The sequence below is a fragment of the Pundamilia nyererei genome, unplaced genomic scaffold (genome assembly GCF_000239375.1).
Source record: "Pundamilia nyererei isolate P.nyererei 1_Seehausen unplaced genomic scaffold, PunNye1.0 scaffold00096, whole genome shotgun sequence".
NCBI classification, from domain to species: domain Eukaryota; kingdom Metazoa; phylum Chordata; class Actinopteri; order Cichliformes; family Cichlidae; genus Pundamilia; species Pundamilia nyererei.
This window is the reverse complement of record NW_005187497.1, coordinates 1257349-1282214: the sequence shown is the minus strand read 5'-3', so window position 1 is coordinate 1282214 and position 24866 is coordinate 1257349. Positions and strand designations below refer to the sequence as shown.

At 40.8% G+C, this 24866-nt stretch overlaps 1 protein-coding gene across 1 annotated transcript in view; it reads right to left on the bottom strand.

The window, feature by feature from the left end:
* The window catches only part of LOC102208916 (protein phosphatase 1 regulatory inhibitor subunit 16B-like), a 61210-nt gene extending 43003 nt beyond the window's left edge, over positions 1-18207 (bottom strand). The window contains exon 1 of the mRNA XM_005740091.1: positions 18066-18207. The gene's annotated coding sequence lies outside the window, so the exon portion shown is untranslated. The remainder of the gene's footprint in view (positions 1-18065) is intronic.
* Between the last annotated feature and the right edge of the window lie 6659 nt (positions 18208-24866).

The window sequence follows — 24866 nt, the reverse complement described above, 5'->3', positions numbered from 1 at the left end:
AAGGCCAAATGGTGGAGAGTCCCAGATCTCCACCATTTGACCTTAGAACTGAAGAAGCTTCTCGGATGAGAGGTGAAACGTCTTCAAGTAACTTAAAGAAGTCCAGACGCTTTTCTTTGCAAGCTCCTTTGACTACGATGACCTGGATGACTGAGAACCTTCACAGACTTGTTTATTTGTCCAACCCTGGAGCATTCACAACACGTAACTGTCACCGTGAGTATACACACTTGGCCCACTTTGATACACTAATCATGTCAGTAACTTCACATGACATTTAGCAGCGAGGGGGCGTGTGCTGTGTCAGGACGTACTGCGTGGAGACACAGTAGTGGTAGTGTCACACATACAATACCCCATTGTGTTTGACAGAGTGCGTGTCTGTGTGTTTTCTATACGTGTGCATGCATTCATGCAAGTTGTACAAACCCCTCTATGTCATGACAAACTGTGTGTGCAGAAAGAGCCAGCGCCCTCCCCGATCACCACCACAGCTCCCTCAATCCCTCACACCCCGAGTTCCAGCCCAGTGCTAATGTCTCCGGGTCAGGCTAATTCATTTAATCACCTGCTAATGCCATCGACAGGCCAAGCAGATTAAAAAGACCACCGAAACCGTTCAGCAAGACGGCAGAGGGAGTTACAGCTGTCGCACAAGTGACACACACCATCATTCACTGCAGAGATACGAAGATTTAACTCCCTGCAGAAAGCCTGTCAGGACTGAGAGGCAGAGGAGACAATTTCACTATTAATTACAGTAAAAATGGGAAATTTATTACAGGATTTCTCTGAGCTTCTGTGTGAAATGGAGGATTGAGCGCTGCACAGCACCTCTTTCAATCTATGTCAACTTTTTATGCCACTTCTGGAAAAGTACAATGAGATTATTTTGTGCAGTAAGAGCTCAATCCAATTTCATGTCCACAATGAGAAATATAGCTTCTTGGTTAAAAAAAAAGAAAAGAAATGAAATGACTCCCTGCTTATTTCATAGTTTAGCTGAACGGCAAAGGCTTTTACAAAGCGAATGCCAGCTCTGGGTTCATTACTGAGCCCTACAAAAGTGTTGATGGCATCAGAGAGAGAAAAAATAAATCCATACCATTAGGACTGCACAGTAATTGTCAGCATACTGTGCCTTTCACTGGCACTGCTGAAGGTGACGGCCTCAAATAACATATTGCACTCAAGGAGAGCAAAGCGGACATTTTGCATAACAGAACACTTGGTATTAAGTATGCGGTATATATTAATGGATTAATCTGGAAGGAAGTGCTAATGAGGACTGATAAGGATATATATAGTCCTGGTAAGGAGAAAGCTCTCCTTCAGTTATAAGGCTTTATATATCAGAATGAAAGTAGCCTGGTCCCTAGTGGGCCTTAAAATCAGTTACGCACAAACATGACATACACCAACTATTTATTTATTTAACAACCATTAACCCAACATTTAGAATCAGCGAGTGAAAAACCAAAAACACCATTACTTCTTAGAGGGTAAGTTAAAGCCGAGTGCTGCTAATCACATGCATTTGATTTCCTGATCATGAGCAAGTGTTGAGCAATGATCTTATTGTTACTGTCCATCAGTCCGGTAAGGCTTATAACAATTAGAAATTCGGCATTCTTCAGTGAGGCCGATTATTCACAAATGGAAAACATTCAAAAGCAGTCGCTAATTTTCCCAGGAGTGGAAATCCCAGCAAATTCCTCCCAAGGTCAGATCACGCACTGCTCAGAAAACCTCTACACTGCTCAGTTAGCACATTGGATATTAAAATTCATAAGAGTACAAGACTGAACAATTTTGGCCTGTTGGGAATGATTGCCAGGGGAAATATTACCAAAAAGTGGATGGATGATCAACTTCAAAGGCCATGCTCTTTCTTCATCCTCAGATGTGCCCAACATTTGAAATTTGTTGTTCTGTGTTTCAGCGTAGTGTTACTCATCTACACTAGTCTAGGACACTTCAAGCTGCACACTGCAGAAACAGCAGGGATTGGCCTATGCAGGCATGTGGTCACCTGTACAAAACCAGAACGTGCCTCACATAAAATAAAACCTATGAGATTTTTTTTTTAAAAGCTGTAATAATAATAATAATAATAATAAAAGCTGAATGATTTAGACAGCACTTGATTGGCTTTTGGTTTTGGAATGTTCGCTCAATCATGTTTGTTATTGAGATTAAAAGTCGATTTGCTGTGCAGCCCTTGTACCAACCGTCAATCACAGTGATGATTTGGACCTGGGAACTCTGCAGAAATTGAGTTGACCATGAAAGCCTCTGTATACCAAAGTTTTCTAGACTCAAATGTGCCGCTGCGTCTCCGACAGCTAAAACTTGCCCCAAATTATGTCATGCAACAAGACAATGATCCAACACACAGCAGCAAATCTGTAACAACAAGAAAAAGAATCAAAGCTTTGCAATGGCCCAGTAAAAAAACAAAAACAAAAAAAAAAAACCCACCACACCTCAATCTGACTGTAATGCTGTGGCGGGACCTTGAGAAAGCTGTGCACAAACAAATGCCCCCAAATCTCAATGAACTGAAGCAACACTAACGAAAGCTAGGGCAAAATTCCTCCACAGTGATGTGAGAGGCTGATAAAGTTATAAAGAAAACAACATGGAGCCTACTAAGGGTACACAGCAGAACAAGGGCTATCAATCTGCTCTCCATGACAAGATGGAGCATGTCAGCCCTATCATGGAGAGGGAAATTTGTGACACTATGAGGTCATGTCAGAGGTATCTACGGTATGGGGAAATGACAGAAAGGCGGTATAAACAGACCTAGATCACAACAGAAGTGCAGGCCCACTCTAAAACTGCATTAGCTGACTTGTTGTGTGATGAATTTCAAACTGCTGGCCTATTAACTTCTTGGTCTGAAGAACCATATTTTAAAAATCATACAAAGTAATTTCTGAGAATGGTAGCTTAGTGTATAAAGGCAGAAAACAGAAGATTATACTGGCTGGTACATCATCAGTTTTAGATAAATCCAAAAATAAACACAACTAACATCTTTTATTTAAATTGTGAGGCCACACAATTACAGCAAGTACACTCAGTTAAACTTAAACCGGGAAGTTGGTCCTCGCAGACTTTGGAATTCACGTGCTCTCCATCATTATGTTGTGTTTGAAAGGCTGGGAGGCTAGAAGATTCCATAAGCCTGTCACAGAGCAGTCCCTGGACTGTACAGTCTCTTTTTAATAGAATTACTTTCTACTTCTAACAGTATACTGTCACTTTTCCTAAGCAGTTAAAACTGCTAGCCTGTAACAGCAATACTTCAATAAGTAATTCATAGCTGACTGGTTCCTTCCATGTCTGATAAAGTCTGGAGAAAGTCGAGCTGTGATGTCTTGCAGCCATTAATTGCTGATTTGGACAGCGCTGGTTTGTTAGCGCTGTGCAGCTGAGACACCTGCGTGCAGCCAGGGAGGTTTATAGAGGTGCACGACACCTCGTGTTTCCGACCTCTTCAGCAGTGTTGTTTCTCTGATTGTTCTCTGCAAGTTAAGTACTGCAGTGTTATCATTAATGATGGAAAGGGATAGCCAAAAACTATTAAATGAAAAAGGTGGCATCATCTGATAATTATAAGACAGTGACACCAGCTTTTTAACTCATCTGACAGCATTTTAAAGAGATTTAAGCTTTACCCCAGAGGCCTCATTATCACACACTACCAATTATTCTGAGCCCTTACCTAGCGTTGAAGAAACACGGCGCAAACGTCTAATGACACAGCACACGGCAATTAAAACAGGAAGCCGTTAGTTTTGACTGTAACACCAAGATTCGACACCTGACCTTTCTGACAAAACACATTCATTAACCGAAACACGACCCCTGGATGTGTCAAACTAAAGTCTTTGTGGTCAAACTGACAAAAGGCAGGTCTGCATTTTGACACAGCCAGGAACACACGCACACAATCACACCTTCAGTGCAGTGTCAGGCACTGTATCGTACAGCAGTTTTCAATTAACCATGCAAGTACGAATATGATACGTCTATAATGTGCTGTCGTTCTACTTCCCCACAGATGTAGAAATAAAGACCAAGGCTTTTTGGAAATTTTGTTTTTATGGGCTCTGATGCAACGAACCGATCTGTCCGTGTTTTATGTTGTGTTATGTTCTGGGCGCCAGTCTCCACTCGCTCAGTAGCAACAGCAGCAGTTTCCTTTTTTCGCTGAAAACAGAGTAAAGAGGAAACCTTGTTACTCAGCAGCAGAAGAGAGAGCAGAGGAGTAGCAGCTGCTGCTGTACGTAAACAGATAAACAGAAAACCGAACACGCACTGGTGAGATGCACACACGCGCTCAAACACACGCACGCACGCACGCACACATGTGGTTGAAGACGCTGATGTCAATGGATATTTGAAGTCAAATACTGAAAACAGGTAGTCTCTCGGTTATAGTGGTGAGCTGCAACACCACAAAGAGACAACTAAAAGCTGAGACAGCTTTGATAAAGTTTTATCTGAGAAATGCATGAATACAAAAACACACAAAAGACATTTTGTATAAGTAGACCTGGGTAATTTCATATTTTTCAACATAAATGTGAATAATTTACTAAAATGTCTCTTGTTTAATATTCATCCAATTAGGGCATCAAAGTCTTTCAGTACAAAACATCAAAAACCCTTAATTTTAATAGTGTTGTTTACTTTTTTTTAAAACTGCCGTCAGCAGTTTGATGAGATGCCATTTATATTACATTAAACTAGCAGCTGGTTGCTTAGCCTATCACAGACTCCAAAACAGGTAGTCTAGGTTTGTCTAAAACAGGGGTGGGGGAACTCCAGACCTCAAGGGCCAGCGTCCTGCAGGTTTTAGATGTGTCCTTGATCCAACACAGCTGATTTATAAGGCTAAATTACATCCTCAACATGTCTCGAAGTTCTCCAGAGGCCTGATAATGAATTCATCTTTTGATTCAGGTGTGTTGACACAGGGTGAGATCTAAAACCTGCAGGACACCGGCCATCGAGGCCTGGAGGGAACAACTTCAACAGAGTACTCTTCAAAATATTCAAGAAAAAACATTCCTGTTGAAGGTGGAAAGTAGAAACTTGTTTCAATGGATGTGGCACAAACACACAATCAACCACCAGGATATGATGGCACGCGAGGAGGAGATAACCAGCAGCCGGTGATGAGGGGCCCAACAGTAAACAAATGAGTCAACGGAGCATCGCTGGAGCTCTCACGTCCTGCACTCCATATGATAGAAAGAGCGGTGCCGATGTAGTTAAATGGTACGACTACCTGATTGTGTTAAAAGAAGTAGCGAATAATACTATTTTTAGCTTCTTCTTTTTTTTTTTTTAAATACCTAAGGCTGGAGAGGATTTGACATCAAAAGCAATAGACAGCAAATCAACAACATGCCTTACCACCTAAATGCCTGTGTAGTTTCAGATCTGCACCACTAGGTGACTGGATCCTAGTGGCGACTTTAGAGACCTACCAGATATATTTTCATTTATGTGACAATATTGTGCATCCTCCTGATAAGTTACAAGTTATTTTAGTGACTGTTAAACTGAAATGTTAAGCAGTTCTATTATACTTTTACTTAAGACTTCCAAGGCTATTTTTGCACTTATATATGACTTATACTGTTTAACTACTATTCACTTTAATGCAGCTGCTGGTGGCGCCTCGTGGCAATAGATTAACACTTTGAATTAAGCATTCTGTCATCAGTGACAGTAGCTCATTGGGAAAGACAGATAGAAAATGCCCTTCACTTCCATCACACAATTCATCCTAAAAATCATTACAGTAAATTTCCTTGAAATATCCCATCATAGAATTTTGAGGGTATTTTTCGCTCCATCTCTCCTACAAGCACCTCTAAAGCCCATTAATTCACACGCCATGCTTGGCTACAAGAACATTTCTTTATTTACATATCATCTAAAACTGGTGATGTAAACTACGAACTATCAAAGTAAGCAAACAAGTCTGCTAATCCCATCAGCCATGCTTGCAAACATTCTAATGGTCGGTCTTTTAGATAATTTAACTAAAGTCAATTGTATTCATGTAGTGTCAAATCACAACAGCCATCGCTTCAACCCTACAGTAATATTACAATCAGACGAACCCCTATGAGCAAGCATTTGACGAGAGTGGGAAGAAAAAACTCCCTTTTAACAGGAAGAAACATCTGCCAAAACCAGGCTCTTGGAGAGAGGACTAGAGACACACTTAAAAAGCTTAAAAACTAACATTCAATACAAAATCTAAATATGGAAAACAAATTGTAGAGAGGTGAAGAAGACAAAAAGCTCAAATGTTTATTTATTTTAGTTTCTGTGGGACTGCTCTGACTGGTTTCCCATGTGATACCTCTCCATCCTTTTTCTTTTTCTCTTCCTTTCTTGCCAATTGTGTCTTCCTTCATCCCTCTCTCCCTCAGCGCCCTCTAAAAGGACGATTTTATTCTGTCTGGATTACTTGTCCTAGTTGGCGCTGGGCGTGCTGCTGGGGAGAGAATTTATTTCCTCTGGTGAAGCCTTGATTTAAAGCACTCAGGTCAACTTGATTCTGGGTCATTGTCTCCCTTGCCGTAATGAACCAGGGCAGAGGTAGAAAGCCCGCTGCATATCGACAAAAGCAAGGAGTTGATGTGCCACAGGATGCCTCAACTGACCGTCTGCACCCAGAAGTAGATTAAAACCTCTCTAGTGCCTGTGGTTTTAATGCTCAAAAGCAATTCGATTTCCCACTTCAAAAAAAAAAAAAAAAAGTGACGCAATAAGCTCAAGTCAACTCATAAGCACACCAGTTACATTAGCTTACGTCAACATAAGCTGTTTACTTTATGTTTGTAAGTACCGAGCCAGCAATCTTGCAGTAAATCTGTGTTTCTCTGGCAGAGCTGATCCTGCAGGGACCTACTGACCAACATATTTATGGCTGCATCAAAACACTGCTGGCCCTACAGTCGTGCAGGGTATAAGTCCTGTTAATTTAATTCATGGTCCTGCCTGAAAAAACTAGCTCAACACTGCATCAACAGTCCCACGGTTACAGCATCTTCAATTCTGCATTTCAGCAGCTGGGACGTGCCTCACATCACTTCGCATCATTTTCAAGGAGAACAATAAATAATTTTGCTTTTGCATTTTAAAATGTAATGTACGGACAGTGTACAGTCTCAGTGCAACAGAGTTCCAACCCCTTGTAGCATGTAGATTTGATAGATTTTTAGAACATTATACATATTTAAAAACTAAATAATTGTTTCCTTAAACTTCTTTTACATTGGTTGCTTCTTTGTAGTCTAATGGTTTTTTTCTTGGTTTGAGTGAAGGGAGAAGACGCTCTTTATTCATCCCAACATTTAAAGAAGTTTAAAAAGGACAAGACACGTTACACTCCATACTGCCTGTGAAGGTTTGACAGCCTTCTCTAAGGAAGCACGCAGATGTCACCAGTCATTGTTCAGACAGGCATCCAAATAGTGCACCTAAACTTCAAAAAGCAACAACTTAAATGTACAACAAAATCTGCATGGGCATGAAGTCTCTCGAAACTTCAGCCAGGCTGAGTTGTACCATTCGTTTTCTTTCCTTTTTGTGATGTGAATAAAAAGTGGAAGGAAAGAAGAGCTAGAAAAACACTTTGTTTGCTCTTCACGGGTTTCTTGTGGTTGGTATCGAGAATGAGTTTTCTCACTTCTAACTCATTTGTTTTCCTCTCTAAATTGTGTATTTACCCAAATATATCATATACCTGTTTATTTATATCATGGGCAATGATATAAATAAACAGGTAAACTAAAAGCAGGTGTACTACGAACACATGGAAAGAATAACCAACGCAAAGTTATGTTGAAGTTGTGCAAAAATGCTGACGTGTTTAACCAATGAGCCAAATTGCACAATGTGCGATGTGTTGTTTGTTTTTTAGTCATAAATCCAGCCCTTCTTGTTTACTTCACAATATAAAGCAAGCTTGATACATGTTGGGGAAAGATGGAGTCAAACCTTTTGTTCATTTGAAGTATTCATACATACAAAAAAAAAAAAAAGAGTTTAGTTTTGGTTTATGCACAATCTTCTGCCGTGCACAGCAGCTATACTGGTTTACATTTGAGGTTGGACTGCCACTCAGAGACATGCTTCCAGGATCTGTCCGTCTTCCTGACTTCTGATCACTTCACTGGGAAACACATACAATCTGACTAAAGTGGATCTGACTATTCTAGGTGTCCAGTGTGTCAGCATAGCACATATTTAGCAAGAAGACCATTTTTAAAACTTTTTGAAGGAGGGACGCCAGAAAATTCCTCCATGCAGGAGAAATCCCACATTTCCAAAAGCCATCTTTGCCCACTTTAATCTGGTAGTATGTGCTTTAGTTTGTTATCTGCTTTACTTAGAGGCAGGGGTTCATCAGAACACAAGGTTGAAGGTTGGGGGTATATTAAGATTAGCAGCAATCTTCCTCCATGGCTTTAATGAGGACAAAAGCAGTGACGGTTCCAGTCATAGGATAGAGAAGGGCAGATTTTATGTACACAGACAAACTTCTGTTCACCTTGGACTGATATCATTTTCACTTCTCTTCTTAAAGCATTTGGTCTATGAAATTAGTACTAAAAAAAAAGCTAATTTGTTTGACTTACCATAAAGCACAGAACTATTTAAAACACAGGGAAAAAAACTCCACATTCAAGAGGCTGCATACAAAAACAGTTTGATATATTTTTGGCTTGAAAATACCATTAATCAATTATCAAAAATCATCCTGAGTCTTCTGCTAATCAACACAAATTGAAGACACTAATCAATAAATGGAGCGAGCCTTTCATGTCTAAATGCATTTCCTTCCTCATAAAATATTTGTAAAGCCAGTTTTGAAAATTGTCCTGTACTCATTACATCCAAAGTGCACAAGCTTGGGGTCTTTTACTGGGTCGGCCATTGAAGGTCCATTTGCATCAGCAGTCAATTAGCGCAATAGCATGAATTTCATTGCCTCATTCACAAGAGACAAACAGAGAACATAAATGTCAGGAGGGCTACGAGTGGTCCAAAACTTCACATGATGCGATTTCACTTTGTCATTATTGTCAGACGAGACATATGGCAAAAATATCTTAATATATTTAACACAGCTGTCATTTCTATATACACTGGGGGACCTACAGCAGGTGTGAACTATCGGTTTTTGCAGCTAATTTAACAGATTTTTTGCAAGTTCCCTGCGTATAAGAGGCTTAAGTCCTCTGATCTAGTGTGACTCATCTGTATTCCTGTCTTATAGTCCATTAAGCAAACTTTGAAGGAGTATAATTCACCTCCTCTCACCGGCGGGCACTTTGCAGTAAAGATTCATGTCCCTGCCACGTCCAAAAAAACACTTTAATTATTCTCCTTACTCTGCTTTGTTGTTATGTGCATCTGTAGGCTGCGTTTGCTTGTCATCTTCGTTAATGTGTGACGGCCCTTTTCATTCTTTGAGACGCTCCTTTAGTACAAATGTACAGCTTTTATTTCACCTGCCCACACGAGCCCATTGCTTTCTGTTACATCAGTATAAAAGCATGCAGGTTTAGAGCTTAAAAAAAAAAAAAAAGAGCGCGAGAGACCCACAGCATACACCTTTTTAACTTTCCTTTAGAAAACATCACACTGCTCCTCTTTCCCTCAAGTTCTGAGTTGGGCGTGTATCTGAAACGGGTGCTTTCTGTAGGACCACATTTTTCTAGTGTGGGGGCGTCTCACAAAAGGCCTGACGCCAAAGCAAAGGAAAGCTTGACCTGCACACGACAGCAGCTCATGTTTAGCGCCCGCTGTCCGCTCCGGATCCTGGGTGGAGTTACTCGTCAATCCGCTGCACACTAACACGAGCAATTTGTGTTTATTTTAGAAGCATCTTTTTGTTTATTTATATAAGGGTTTGACCACGACACGCCCTGGCCTCGAGGGTCTATAACCCACCCTGCTGCAGTCAGTGTGCTCTATCTCCAGGCAGATTCAGGAAATATCTTCTGCTCTTTAGGTTTTTGTCCCTGCTAGATTTTCCCTCCTATTCTTTCTTTCCTCTCTGCCTTACATTCGAGTCATTTCACTGCTTAATAACGGTTTGAGTCCCCGGCTAAAACCCAGCCAGAGTAAACAAGGGTTAGAGTCAGCCAGCCTGCAGTAAGTGTCACTTCTAATCCACTACTAAACCAAGATGAGTACGCAGTGAGCCTGCACCGTGCCAGTAACCGCGGGCAGAGCGAGAGTCAGAGATTACGTGCCGCTTTCTCATTTTACTTTTCTACAAAGCAAATATTCGTCTGTATTTGTTCGATTCAGAAAAGCAGAAAAAGAGAAGAGCGCCACAATCTGTTCTTCCTGCTGGGCAATTTGATGCTCCTCCGTGAGTGAAAGGTGAATGAGCATATGCGTCATTTGGGGGTTTCTTAAAGGATAATTCCACTTTATTTCCACCCGGTGTACTTCCTGTTCATGTGGATGTTTCAGCCTAATGGTTCACGCCAACTTTGCCCCCCTACTCTGGAGATTTGCAGAAATGTGAAGGCAAATAGCACATCTGACCAGCAAAATGTAACATTGATAACAATATTATTATTTATGGCAATAACAATATGGCTTTTGATAAATAGAAAAATACCAACATATGAATATTAAATGTGTTTCTTAGAGATAGGGGCTAAGGTTGTATTTGGTGAGAGAACCTCTGCAGTGTCTGCTCTGTAGTAATCGTGGTAAAGAGAAACTTGAGCACACAAGGGAGGCTTCCAATGTACTGGGCAGTTCACTCCCACAGTGATCATCTCGATGAGCTGTTAATCATGGCCAGATGAATATGCAAATACAAGCGGAAGAAGTACACTTCCCTCGACCGGTGTCTGGGCTCATCGTTAGAGACAGGGTGAGGAGTTTGGTCATTCAGGAGAGCAGAGGTAGTCCTAAATGCTGAAAGGAGCCACTGAGTGGGTTCAGGCATTTCAATAACATGTCCCCTGGATGCCTCCTAGGTGAAGTGTTTCCCACAATTACTACCAAGAGGAGACCCCAAGGTAGATCCAGGACACGCTAGAGAGATTAAATCTCTCTGTCGGCTGGCTTGGAAACACCTTGGTATTCCCCAAAAGACCCAGAGGATGTGGCTGGAGGAGAGGAAGGCCTGGGCATCTCTGCTTAGATCACTGCCCCAAATACCAACCAACCAACCAATACTGAGGGTTGGTATATACTTCAGTTGCTTATATTCATAACACAAGACGAAAGGAAAGATAGAAATTGTTATTACATTATGATAAATAAGAAAGGTAAAAACCTTTATGAAAGAGTAAATGATACCACAGACTGGAACAAAAGCAAATAAGTAGGAAGGCAGATCATCAGAAGCAATTCAGCTGAACAACCAGACACAGAGTTTTTGGGTTTTTTTAGAAAAAACAATTATAACACTAGCAGTCTAAATTTGTCACGTTAATGTTAGAAAATGTTGTGTTTTCTTAATCACGCTCACTTGTCTGTATGGAATTATTGCAATTGGTTTTTACTTGTGTTGTATTTGTTTTAATCTCAATGAAACTTGCCCCACATAATTATGGAATAAGCATGCCACTCTTTACATTAAAGTAGATGAGAATGAACGAAGAATTGTAATAAAATCACCGTTTGCAACATCAAAAAAATCATTTTAAAAGAAACACAAATCAAAAGACACTTTGAGACAACTTCAAGATAAGGCAGGAAAACATAAAAACATCCTTAGAGGAGGTAATTAGATAGCTGGAGGACTACAGCCCTGCAGCGACTGTGAACCACAGCAGAAGAGAAATGACCACATCCCTGTAACTGTGGTACCGCTCTACTCCCTGTCCTTTCTGTAGATTAATGCTGGAAGTGTTGTGTATCAGCAAGGACATGTAGATCATCATCATGTCTAGACACTGATGCACTTTTAAAACATTTGGTCTCTTGTGAGGTTTACTAAAAGGAAGCTTTCAGATAAACTTGTGCTCACTCATCAATTTTTAAAGAGATACAGATGCAAACATTTTGAAGAGATCCTACAGTTAAGGAATCATAGCTACAGATCAGTTAGCACTATTTTTAAGCTCACAGAACACCAACAGGCCAAAAAAATAAAAAAGGAAAAAGAAAAAGGGGACAAACTTGGAGATGCATCTACGGTCATGCAAGCTCAATGCAGAAGAAACCACACAAGACTTCAAACCACAACGCACTCACACACACACACACAATTACTGTGCAACTGCAGCCTTGGCACGACCAGGCACGACCAAGCACCAGAGCATGCGGTCAATTTTAGACCAATGGGTGCAGGGCACAGACAGAGAAGCAAGACAGAGCGAAGCAGACATTAAAGGGACCATCTCCAACAATGCAGGGAGAATTCATAAAAACAAGCCATCAAAAAGCAGGGATGCACACACACACACACACACACACACACACACAGACCCAAGGATGGTTTCAACAACACTTTCAATGTTGGCTGAATTTTCCCTTTGAAGTGCAACAGCTGTGGTCGTCTAATCTAAGAGCCATTTTGCTCATCAGGAGAGCAGAATAAAAGCACGACACTCTGTGAACAGCGACTATTTTGCAGCCTTCACCTGAGAGTCTTTTTACTACTGCCTGGTATCTGTAGGTTATAGATACAATACCGTCAATAGGAGTACAAAACAATCCAAGAATTTCATGTGTATAGAAAGAGGCATATGTTGAACTCAAAGAAAACCAGAGAGGCTCAGTGTGCTTCACACAACAATGTGAGGAAAAAACCTTTACAATCCCCCCTCAGTCAAATGCCTTCCTGAGCACAGTGCAAGCCTCAAACTCTATGAGCTCACTTCCTGTTCACTAGCTTGCTTGACTGACTACTCTGGCAGGTCTGTCTCTGCAGAAAAAAAGCACATAGAGAAATAGGCTGAAAGGTGTATATTTATAGCAGGGGGTTATAAAAAAAAAAATTTAAAAAAAAGCCAAAACCCTAAATCCTTACAGACACTCTATAAACATGAAAACCTATAAAGATGTGTTGTTTTTGCTTTAACGGCAACAGCAGAAAAGTTGAAATAGAACCTTTAGCTCTGCTATAAGAACATCAATGACGAGTGTTAAGGGCATCTACCTCTTCAAAGTCATGCAGGTCCCCCTCCATGATATTCAGAAAATACAGCAGGGGAGCGAGACCAACAAGTGTAGGAGATGAGGCCCTGTGGTTAGTGTGTGACAGAGGGAGGGTCAGGGGATACAATGTAGCCTGGGCAGAGACGTAGAGCTGCTAGTCAGAGCTAACCAGCCATGAGAAGCTGTCAGACTCGCTGTGAGGGGACTCTGGTTGAGCTTTGACAGTCACTAGAAACACAATTATGGCCCTTTCAAAAGCTCACTATGCGGGAGCAGCACTGTCCCGAAAGCCATTTTGCCGGCCTTTGGACTTTCAGTAGTGGATATTTGAAGCTTCGTGCAAGTGCCGGGGACTCAAAATCACCTTACACAACAAAACAAGTTAACGACCGTGGCTGCAGACGTACAATGTTAACTGAGAGAAAAACTTAGACACCAAAGAATGTGTCATACTTTCTCTTCCATTCAGCTGTGCACTCTGTCAGAGGTAAAAGCTCGCTGTTCGCTCACTTGCTGGAAAGAGCAGAGTCAGAGGGAGAGCTGTACCTGCGCCGGGAGAGCAAGACCTCGTTGAGAGAGAAAAAAAAAAAGGTAATGTCAGTACAAAGGAGTACATGTTTCTCTGAAGCTTTTTCTGAGAGAGAGAGCGAGAGAAGAAGAAAAAAAAGTTGCTAAATGCAGCGAGAAGGTGGCGGTACAACTGCCATTTGAGTTCTCAGTAAAGATGGAAAAGTGGTGTATAAATACAAATCCATTTACACCGCTGTCCCCATGCTGGGACATTAAGCGGTGTGCAACTGTCTTATTGATCAGCAGCTTAGAGGCACATCGCAGCTCTCTGCACCTGAACTGTCGACTTTACCGTTTCCAAAATGGAATGAAAAAGCAGGTTCAATTCAGGTGGCATCTTTAAAAAAAAAACCAATCACATTGGAGTTGCTGGTTTTTAAGTGGACAGTGACCATTTGCAGATTAAATGCTCTGCAGCTAAACCCCCACCCACCGAGCAGACTGATTAGGGCTGCGTGGTGCTAAAGAAGCTAACGCGCATCTCTGCAAAGCACTGATGTTTGTGGTTTTATCCTCTCAGTGAGGGTTCGCATGGGGGGCTGGGGGGGTTAAGATATCCTAGCATCAGTCAGCAGGGGATCCGCCATTACTCCCACTGATCACTTAAGTATTTACTCAGCTGAAGCCCACCACTTCACAGACGGTCCAGAGGAGAGTATAAATTAGATGAATACATGCAGAAACGCCACACAAGTGAAAATGTGTGATGATGAAAGACAGATGAAGGATTATTAAATCATACTAAACACAATTAGCAATCATGCAGTTTTTTTTAAAGCCAACCTGTTTGAATGATTGCCTGTTTTCTTAGATTGGAAAATAAGAATCTGAATTCTGGCCTGTTGGTTGGACGAAACCAAACATTTTACTACATTATGTCAGAATTTGGAAAATTGTGACGGGCATTTTTTATTCTTGCATGATCAATCAAAATAGGTCATGTGTAAGCTCAAAGCAGATAATAAACCGAGGTCTCACTATGAACGTGGGACCTTCTGCTTCACATCTTACTCTGCTCTTCTGACCAGTGAGTATAGTGTTTGCATTGGTATATTTTGGCTTGTTGGATTTTCCCTGCCTTACAAGAAACCATAGCAAAGTTTACAAAATCACCTACAGATTTAGAGCAGAGCAAACAAATTAGAGGTCTGAAAGTGCACTTAAAGCAAATTTACCTGACCAGCATTCCTTCCCTGGTGATTTATACCCAACCGCAAAATAAAAGCATTCACACTCAAGCCCACTTTCAAGTCAACCTGAAGACAGCAACAAAAATCAACAAATCTACACCTTAGGAGACGGCTGTGGACTTTGAGGACCTCTAAGCAGGCTTGATAGCTGCCCTGCGATTTGCCTGTCTTAGTATTAAGACCACAGATTAGCAGTCAGTGCCTGCTCCTAGCTGTAATCAGAGCGCTGATCTACAATAATCGCTTTTCCATAGTAAGAAAGCGCACTGGTTTGGGGTGCAGCTCAGATAAGACCTGTTTAGCAGCAAGCGGCTGAGAAACAGATTTCCAATTTATACAAAGAAACAAGTTTTATTTCACGCTTCTGCTGACCTGCTTTGATGCCCCGTTTCACTGCAGGCCCTATTTAAGTATCAAGCGAGGCCAGTGTTTCAGCATCCCTCCAGGGCTGTTTCTGTTTCAATATTTTATGAGCAACAGTCAAATCACCGTGTTGGAATAATTAAACATCAGTTAGGGCACAAAGCTGCAGAGAATATATGGAGGCAGCTCTTCAGTGAGGAGGGAGTAGTGAAGCATAGCAATGGGGCTCCTTAGAGATCAGAGACGACTCACTCAGACACTCACAGGAATATAATTTTGCCATTACTCTGTATAACTGCTGTTGGTAATGTGGACGAGTGCCATGTTAATGTGCCTGTGTGGGTTTGTGTGTGAGCTAAACAATAACGGCAGGCAGACGTCGCAATATTACGCTTGAATGTGGCATCAGTTACCGCGCATAACTTCAGAGAGAGAAATTCATTATCAGCACAGTTTCGATTTCGATCTGATCCAACATAGAGGCAGTTTGCAGTTACAGTACATTTACAAGGCTTCAACATTTTCTGGGGATTTCACTGTATTTTCCAGTTTATTTTATCCCTAATAGTTGTCAGTTGCTTTTTTTTCACAGCTAAAGTTTAACTTTTACACTAAAATCAGTTCACAGCCACATCTTACATGTTTCAAAGATATAGACTTTACATCTTAGCGCTTCGCTTAAAGTTCAACCAGTTTAACCTTTGACCTTGTTAATGTGTGACCTATTAATCAGCAGCTGATGGGATGACAGTCGCTGTTACCTGAAATAACAACAGCTGGGGGTTGAGTTTATCTGTTCGATTGATTATCGGCATTATTACTCAAAACAGTGTGGCCAAATTTGCATTAAAGGCACAGCTTGCCCCCAATTTAGAAGTGATAAACTTTTGGAGTCGCCTCATATATTCACAAATACAAACTTTTTTCTTCATGAAAATTTTGCAAACTAATCTGGATCCAGATATCCTTTCGAATCCAGCAACAAAACTTTGCAGAGGAATGCCGTCTAACTGCTCTTTATTTCTGATCCCTCCTGGGGCCTCCCTGCTACCTGTCACACAAGGGTTGCACCCTCAAGTTTATTATATTTCTATCTGCATCGCAGAGTGAGCTCAGCTGGTACAGTTGACCTCTGGTAGTCAGTGGTTATCTAGTTAAGCACCAACTTGCACAGTATATTTAGCAGCAGCACAATCCGGACTCCTGTTTGTGATGCACACCTGCAGGAGTCCTAGATTTGGGTGTTGATGTTTCGCGTGTACAGACACGCTTCGTCGCTCTTGTGTTGTCACATGCATGTACAGCAGACATGCACGCAGTACAGCAGAGTGAACTGTCACTCCCCAACATGAGCCAACAGCCAGTGCAGATGCTGAGAGGAACAGCAGGCGGAAAGCGTTCAGGAGGTCTCCACACATCAAAGATTTAAAGGTAACACAGCCAGGCAAGAAGCCCACCTGTCTTAGCAACGGGTACACCTGGCACAAAACGAGATGAACGCTGCTGATGATGTTTGGTGCACATCTCTGGAAGCAGCACATTAGGACACTACTGATGTCATCACAGCACTGGGAGGGTCAAACAGATGTTTAATGTGGCCTGATGTGCATTGCAGCCAGCACAGAACGAGTTGTGGTCATGAAATAAAAATAGCAGCCATTTTCAAACGTTTTAGTCACTTATGTTAGAAAAAAAAAAGCCAACATATTTGCCAGTTAAAGCTGCTTACATGAGAATTTCAAGCTCTTTTCTGTCTGAGGTCATTGTGAAGTGAATCTCTTTAGACTGTTGGACTGTTGGATGAATTTAGGGATTTGGGGGTGTGGGCGGGTGCATTATGACATGATAAAGGCAGTATTTAGGGGAGTATAAGCTAATGCTTAAACCCTGGTTGAATATATTTGACCAAATCCTTTAATGGATAAAGTGATTATCAAACAAATCAGCAATGAAAAGTACTGTTAGTGATTTTAATGGCTGATTTTGGCATTTGCTGGTTATTCTGCAGGATTTTGCACTGCTGATGGACAAAAAGGGGCAGTTTGCACATTTAATATAACATTTAGGGTCATTTTTAAGTACATCTTTATTATACTCATACATATAAGGGTTACATATTAGACTAATCATTTCAAATCACATAAAGGGGAGGAATAAGTGAGCATGCTACAGTAACAATAAAGCGGAAACTGTATGAGTGCACATACGAAAATGTCCTATATAAAAGTTAAGACGAAGACTCTGCTCGTCGGCACGTAAAGCTTGAACATCGGTCCGTTCAGCCTGGATTGTGGGAGTCTCAAACTCACAAAGTAAATGCAAAATAAACATCTGCAGCTTCGCCCGCTGCAAACAGTCCCGGTGTCCCAGCAGCAGCCAGCCAGCACTCCCGGACTAAAGGAGGGGGAAGACCCATGTGTGTCACCGCAGCGCTGTTATACCAACATCCATGAGGAGATGTTAAAGCCGCTCAGCCCGTGTTGTTGTGTTTACTGGCGCCAGCAGCGGAAACGACGCTTTTCACCGGTTTAATTACAGCTCAGTAAGGCGTCTGGTGACCCGCTAAAGGCGGTAAAGTGCGCTAGCTCGGAGTGCTCCAACAGTAGCCGGACATGCCTCTCCTCCTGCCTGTCTACTGCCCCCTTTTCCTCCACGGGGGAAAAAAATTCCCTTCTTCCATCTTCTGGTTTAGTCTCAAGCGGTCCACGGCAAACACACCCGAAATTAGAAAGAGAGCTGGCAACATGTGTGGATGTTTGCACTCACCTCAGTCCGGGGTGTTCACACTGAGCAGAGGGTCCACTGTGGTATCCAGGAGGTTTAAAGTTGTCCCGTTAGTAAAGAGACAGCAGCTGGTGTGAGGAGCTCAGAGTGTGTGTGTCTCTGTTTGTGTGTGTGTGAGTCTGCAGAGTCCCTCTCTCTCTCTCTGTGCTTCAACACCAAGTCACTCCTTGAGGGCGGCGCTGAGAAGGAGGCGGAGACTGATGGAGCCACGGTGGATGGCAGTGGTGCACAGAGTGGTGGCCCGCGGAGGCACCCTTTCACATACATTACGGGTTTTCTCCATTGCTTTGGTGCAAATGTCACTGCAGGACCAGTTAAAGGTTTTTTCACATGTGTGCAATTATGCAAGGGCAGTCAATCAGGGGCGTTTTCAGGATTTTCTAAATGGGGTGGCACAGGAGGGGACCATGAAGACAGCGGAAAGGGGGAGGAAGGGCGCATGAAACCAAAATTTGATAAGTGTAGATAACTGCTGTTAAAACCACAAATTCTCAAGATCTTCCACAGCCCAGCGTCCTATAGCAGATTTATTATGTGAAAAGTGGAGCTGTAAAAGAATTTAAACATAACCTTGTGATGAACAGTTTTATAAATAATAGATTTGTTTACTTCTTTAAAGGTTATAATTCTATTTAAATAGCTTAATAGTTCACAGATTGTATATTCAAATATATTTAAAGTACATAAAGTAAATGTATACATGTGAAAGTCAACTTTAGGATCCTATACATCAGCGGTCACCAACCTTTTTTGCGCCTTTGTCGGTCTGACAATATTTTCACGGACTGGCCTTTAAGGTGTCGCGGATAAATATAACAAAATAAGACCAGTACCAAAAAAAGAAGATTTATTCATAAGACACGGGAAAAGACCCAGGGAAACCGAGTTAACGATAAAAACAATTTAAAAAAATAACGCTAAAAACAAATAAAAACCCTGAAAACCACAAATTTCACACCCGAGCCTCAACTCTCACAAACGACTCGGGGGTTGGGGACCGCTGCTATACACGATATTAGTAAGTTATAATTATTGAATTGCTGAGATATATATATGTTTGTAATGTTCATGACCTTAAATATTTGCAGTATTTGTAGACCTTAAATATTTGGATCAAGTTTCTAAGTAACTTGGTCCATAATAATGCAATCCAGAAATAATAAGTAACTAAAGCTTCAAAATAAATAGTATAGAGTACAAAGTGAAGTAATTGTATTCAGAATACAGTGGAGAAAAATCAGATAGCAGTGTAGTACTACTTCAAGTACTTGATTGAATGTACTCAGCTACATTCCTCATCCAATCAGTGCTTTCATCCAATGGTGTTGTTGGGCATTGTAAGATTAACGGTACTCTAGTGCAACGGTCTTGGTGGGGAGGCACGAGGAGGGGACCAATCATATTTCTAAGGGGAAGTGATACCACCCCTTGTCCCTTCCAAATCTGTGATCAGTAAATAAAAACTAAGACCATTATTTCAAGATTTAGACACCAAATGGTTTTATAGTTTTATGAAAAACATTACTGGCTTTGGAAAGAGTACTGCAAAAATGTGGGACTAATGTAGAATAAAAAGGGTTCAGATGCAAAAATGAAATGTGAAGGATTTTTTTAAAACTGCTGAAAGTGAGAAAAGCAGAATGATTATTGTAAAACTATATTAATCAAAAAAGAGACAATATATATATATAGATAGATAGATAGATAGATAGATAGATAGATAGATAGATAGATAGATAGATAGATAGATAGATAGATAGATAGATAGATAGATAGACAACTCTTTTCCAGGCAAATGTAGAGTGCACAGTAGGTGTATTGCACGTTAATGCAAATATCTAACCAGCCGATCAAATTTCAGGAACCCAGTGCATCTAGGCATGTAGACATGGTCAAGATGACCTGCTGAAATTCAAACTTAGCATCAGTATGGGGAAGGTGATTTAAATGACTTTGAGCTTGGCATGATTGTTGATGGCAAATAGGTTAGTATTTCAGAAACTGCTCATCTACTGGGATTTCTGAAAGAAATGTGTTTTATGGACAGCCTTTTTCAGCCTCCACTGAAAAAGGCACTAGGTGAATGGACTCAAAGACAGAGCTCACAGAGGCAGACTGAAGTTTTTATTTACAGGTAGATCAGTATGGTGAAAATGCACAGAGTGGCGTGGGGGATATCCAGGAAGGGGAAGGCTCCAAGGGGACTCAGGGGTGTCCACACAGGAGGGAGTCCAACTTGCAAACCAAGCCAGCAGCCATTCCACACAATCCAGATCAATGTTCCAGTGATGATTGGCCGTCTACCCACGCCTTAAGGAGCCCCTAATTGCTCATCTTCCACATGTGGGGAACCAGCCACAGGTGAGTTGGGTGGAGACTCAAGAGGAGCCCTGCCTATGGACAATCTTGAACACAAAGCACACACACACACACACACACACACACACACACACACACACACACACACAGAAACAGAGAATGCACTGGGGTGCCCGGGTCCTGACATGTTGAATTATGTCATGTTTTAGATTTGTTTGATCGCCCTCTCCTAGTGATGAATTATATTTTCTTTAATTACCTGTTTTTCCTTTTTTCTCCTTTTTGTCTTTTTGTCACGCCAGAATTTCTATACCTTATTTATTGTTTCACTTTGATCTCTTAAATGTTTCATTTATTGTTTGTTTCTGATCTTGTCCTGTGAAGCATCATCATCATTATTATTATTATTATTATTATTATTATTATTATTATCATCATTATACCCAATAAACCCACCACACACTAAGACAGTTGACTACAGTTATTCGACTATTCGACTTTACACATGTGGTTCTATAAAAATGGGACAGTCTTCATACAGGAAGTTGCAAGCGTGACGTCAATGATGTGTTAGTAACAGCTGGAAACTGTAGACTGTTGTGAGTTCCGTTTATGTAAATGCTGACAGGCAACAATTTAATCACAACACAAGTGTGTTCAAAGGTGGATTCTGAAGAACTAAATCTTTCACAAGCCAAGCTGCTGTGATAATTCATGTAAAATATGCTTTTATTTTTTTTTTTTACTTCTTTCTTTAAGGGCCATTCTTAGATTGGAGATGTGTTTAATCACATAAATGGACACAAAATCCAAAAACATATATCTACATACAGATAATCAGTAGTATTCATCTTCATATACTGAATATTTATTTGGTGGGTGGCTGACAGACAGACAGACCAACTGAACTGAATTGAACTATATTGCTTCCTGTTCACAATAGCAGGTGGCACGATGGTCCCCGCAGAGCTCAAAATTGGACACATTTAAAGTGCTAGTAGCTTAAATTATCTCATGATTTGATGTGACGTAAAACAATGTGACACTCTGCAGTCTGACGCAGCCCTCTGGTTGCCTGTTGATTCAAACGTCTCACACATATGCCTAACAGGTTTTTGTTTTTTGTTTTAATTTTTTTAATGAGACCAGGGACGTTTTTTACCACACGATTTCATGCGTTGATTTAGGCCTTTAGAAAAGGCTTCTAATGAGTGTCCCAGATTTCAGCCTGAGCTTTCCCACATTAAGAACTGTGCACCATCTTTTAGCACTATGGCTGCAATTTCTTCTCTGTGTGTCTGCGCATTCAGATATGATTAGAGAAAAACCTCAAAGATTTCAGAATGGTCTTGGGTGCAGATTATGTTATGGGCTATTTACTTTTCTCTATGACATTAAATCACTACATTTAGAGGTACGCATAAAATTATGTTATCTATATTCTTGGATTCACTCATTTGCACTACTTTTGCAGCCTGTGAACCTGAAATAACTACATGAAAGCTACTTTTGGTGGCTTTGCTCCCTTATTCACAGGAGTCACCACAGCGAGTATCATACCATACAACTCTAATTATAAAGCACTTTAAAACAGACACAGGATTACCCTTTTTCTGTACAAAGAAAGGGAATAAATACATTGAAAATGATAAAAATAAATAAATAAAAACAACACTGATAGAAAGAACTACAATATAAAAATAACAAGTAAGATCAGTGCCTGATTCTGGATCAAAAGCCCAAGAGTATAAATGCATTTTAAGATGAGTTTTCAAAATGGACATTGTAGACCGATGTCTAACATTTAAACAAAATTAATCCACAACTTAGGGACAACCATGGAGAATGCTCTGTGGTTTTTGTATATGTAGGAGCAACTGGTCAGACGTCCTGAGAGCTCAGACAGTTCAATTCAGTTGAATGCAATTCTATTTATATAAAACCAAATCACAACAACAGTCGCCTGAAGCAGCTTTACCCAATAAGAGTGTAGGGGTAACGCAGCAGAGGTAAGCCTTTTCAGCGCTGCATTACCCTTCCTACCCTTCCTCATGTAACCCCAGAGAGATTTGTATTTCTTCCTGGGATTAAACTGAGGATGTTTCATTTATTAGGTGAATGTGTAAACCACTACTGGTCTTTATCTTTATTGCAGTCAAAACATTTGACCAGTAAAGCTGTTTCTAATTCTAGCTTTCCCCCCCCCCCTACACATCAGCCTTGTTGCTCTAATAACACTAACGTTTGTTTTCCAGCTACGTTTAATTTAAATTTAAACCTTTTATCCCAATGAGAGAATATTTATTGTAAGCTTTACATTACATTTATTAATTGCCAGTATTCTTACTCATCTTAAGGCTCAGGAGTTGTCAGTAACAGTCTGAAGCTGAATAGGAAATTGACTTTGTCTTCGCCACCTCGTCTCTCTACTCAAAAAGTCGACCTTGGATCAGATGTGATGCATATGAAAAAGGAAACGAGCCACTGTGATTCCTGTATCACTCTTTTTATTTCTGTATCTTCGATTCTTGCACATATCTTTCCTCTCTCCTCTGTCTCATATCTATCTCTGGTTATACACCTCAAACAATCTCTCGCAGACTGAAGTGGGTTTTCAAACTTTTAACGTCTTTCATGGAAATATGTGTATGTAAAAGCAATAATATAACCAAACAGGACGCTACACTGTATGATTTACTTACCAGCACACTTGTAATTAGAAAACACTTAAATGTCACATTTGAAATGCTCAGCATCCATCACTAAATTCATGGCAAACCATTTTTTTATCATTATGCAGCCACATTAAATTGATTGCAGCTTCATCGAACTGCATCGCTAGGATAAGCTGTACTTAAAATTTACTGAGAAACGTGGCCTGTGCTTCGCTGAGGCTCCTTTTTCATTCTCAGTGGCAGGGGGGCAACTGCAGCGATCACTCTTTTCCAGGCAAAGTCTAAATGGTTTATTTTTTTATGAGTGTCTTTGCACAAAATGAGGCCTTCCACAAATATGTGAAGCCATTCTTTACCCATGCTTCTCTGTGCAATCTGAAAGGGAAAATTCAAAAAATGGTGATAATTTTACTATTCTTTTACTATTGCTACCCAACTGGCTTCTATGGACAGTACTGTCAAACAAGTTGTATTATTTCAGCGAGATGTTTCACCTGATGAAAAATGAAATGATCTCAGTATTACGGTAAGAACTTCTAACAAGCAGTTACATATATAATGTGAAATTAATTTGCATCTTTGCAATCATGATAATCTAAAGACTTTATTGATACATCTGTGCCTAAAGATGTAAACTGTAAAAGTGTTAACACCACACACCCTAGCTGAGAATCTGGGTCAGCAACGGCTGATGGAGTTAAGTATTTGCTCATACCTATGTGCCCCCCTTTTGCCTCTTAACCCCAATCTTCCAGGTCCCATGGTGGCTGTAAATGGTGTGCAAGCTTAAGACTTTACTCTACATATTTAATGGATTTGCACTTGGCCCACTTCTCCCAAGGAACAGAAAGGGGTAGTTGTTTTGTTGATAACTCAAAAAACAAAGCCCACAAGTATCAGCAGAGAAAGAGGTTTCGTTCCCCCTTGTTTTAAGCGTCTGTGCTAAGCTAGGCTCACCATCTTCTGGCTCCAGCTTTAAGTTCAGTGGACAGACATGAAAGTCACGTGGAGCTGATTTCTTTAACCTTGTTGAGGAGAGCATGGAGCTGCTTATGGTGACGTGTTTAAAAATGATTAATCTGATCATTAAGCAATGGAACTGAAAGTAAGTTTGCACTCAGAAGCGCTCCATCATCATTGGTTTCATAGTTTAAAAAAGCAGGCAGAGGACAAAAAAGACAAACTGCTTGACTGATGAAACCAGAAGACAGACAGATAATACCCAATGCTATGGCTGAACTCTTCTTGGAAGAGCAACTCGGGCAAGATCATTTTTCTTTGTGTGATGCTATTAAAAATGTATTATAAATCAGCACACAGCACGTCTTTCTGCCCCGCAGTGATCCACCCTCTCTTTTATGCATCTCCATATCTTTGTCTTCTCGCTCTGTTGTGAAGACTGGATTGGCGCCAAGAAGCTGCCACGAGCAATGAGTCCATATTGTTAACTCCCACATTAAGATATTAATACATCAGTGAGGATCGAGTGTGCTCTTATTATCAACCACTTAATTTTTTTCAATCAATTGTATATGAATCAGACTGTTATTAATCATAATGTAATGTATACAGTCACATACTTTCTTGCGGAGCGCTGCAGCATATATTATCGAGCTGCTTCGTGTGGTTTACAACAGAGTGAACAAAAAGGACTGTCAGTGTCATAATGGGCTTTACACTAAGTATTGAAGTGAATGTAATATTTCTGAAAGTGTTCTCAAGGTACTGCTTTTCTCTACCGGAGCCTGTCCCAGCTATCATAGGCTGAGAGGCAGGGCAAACCATGGAC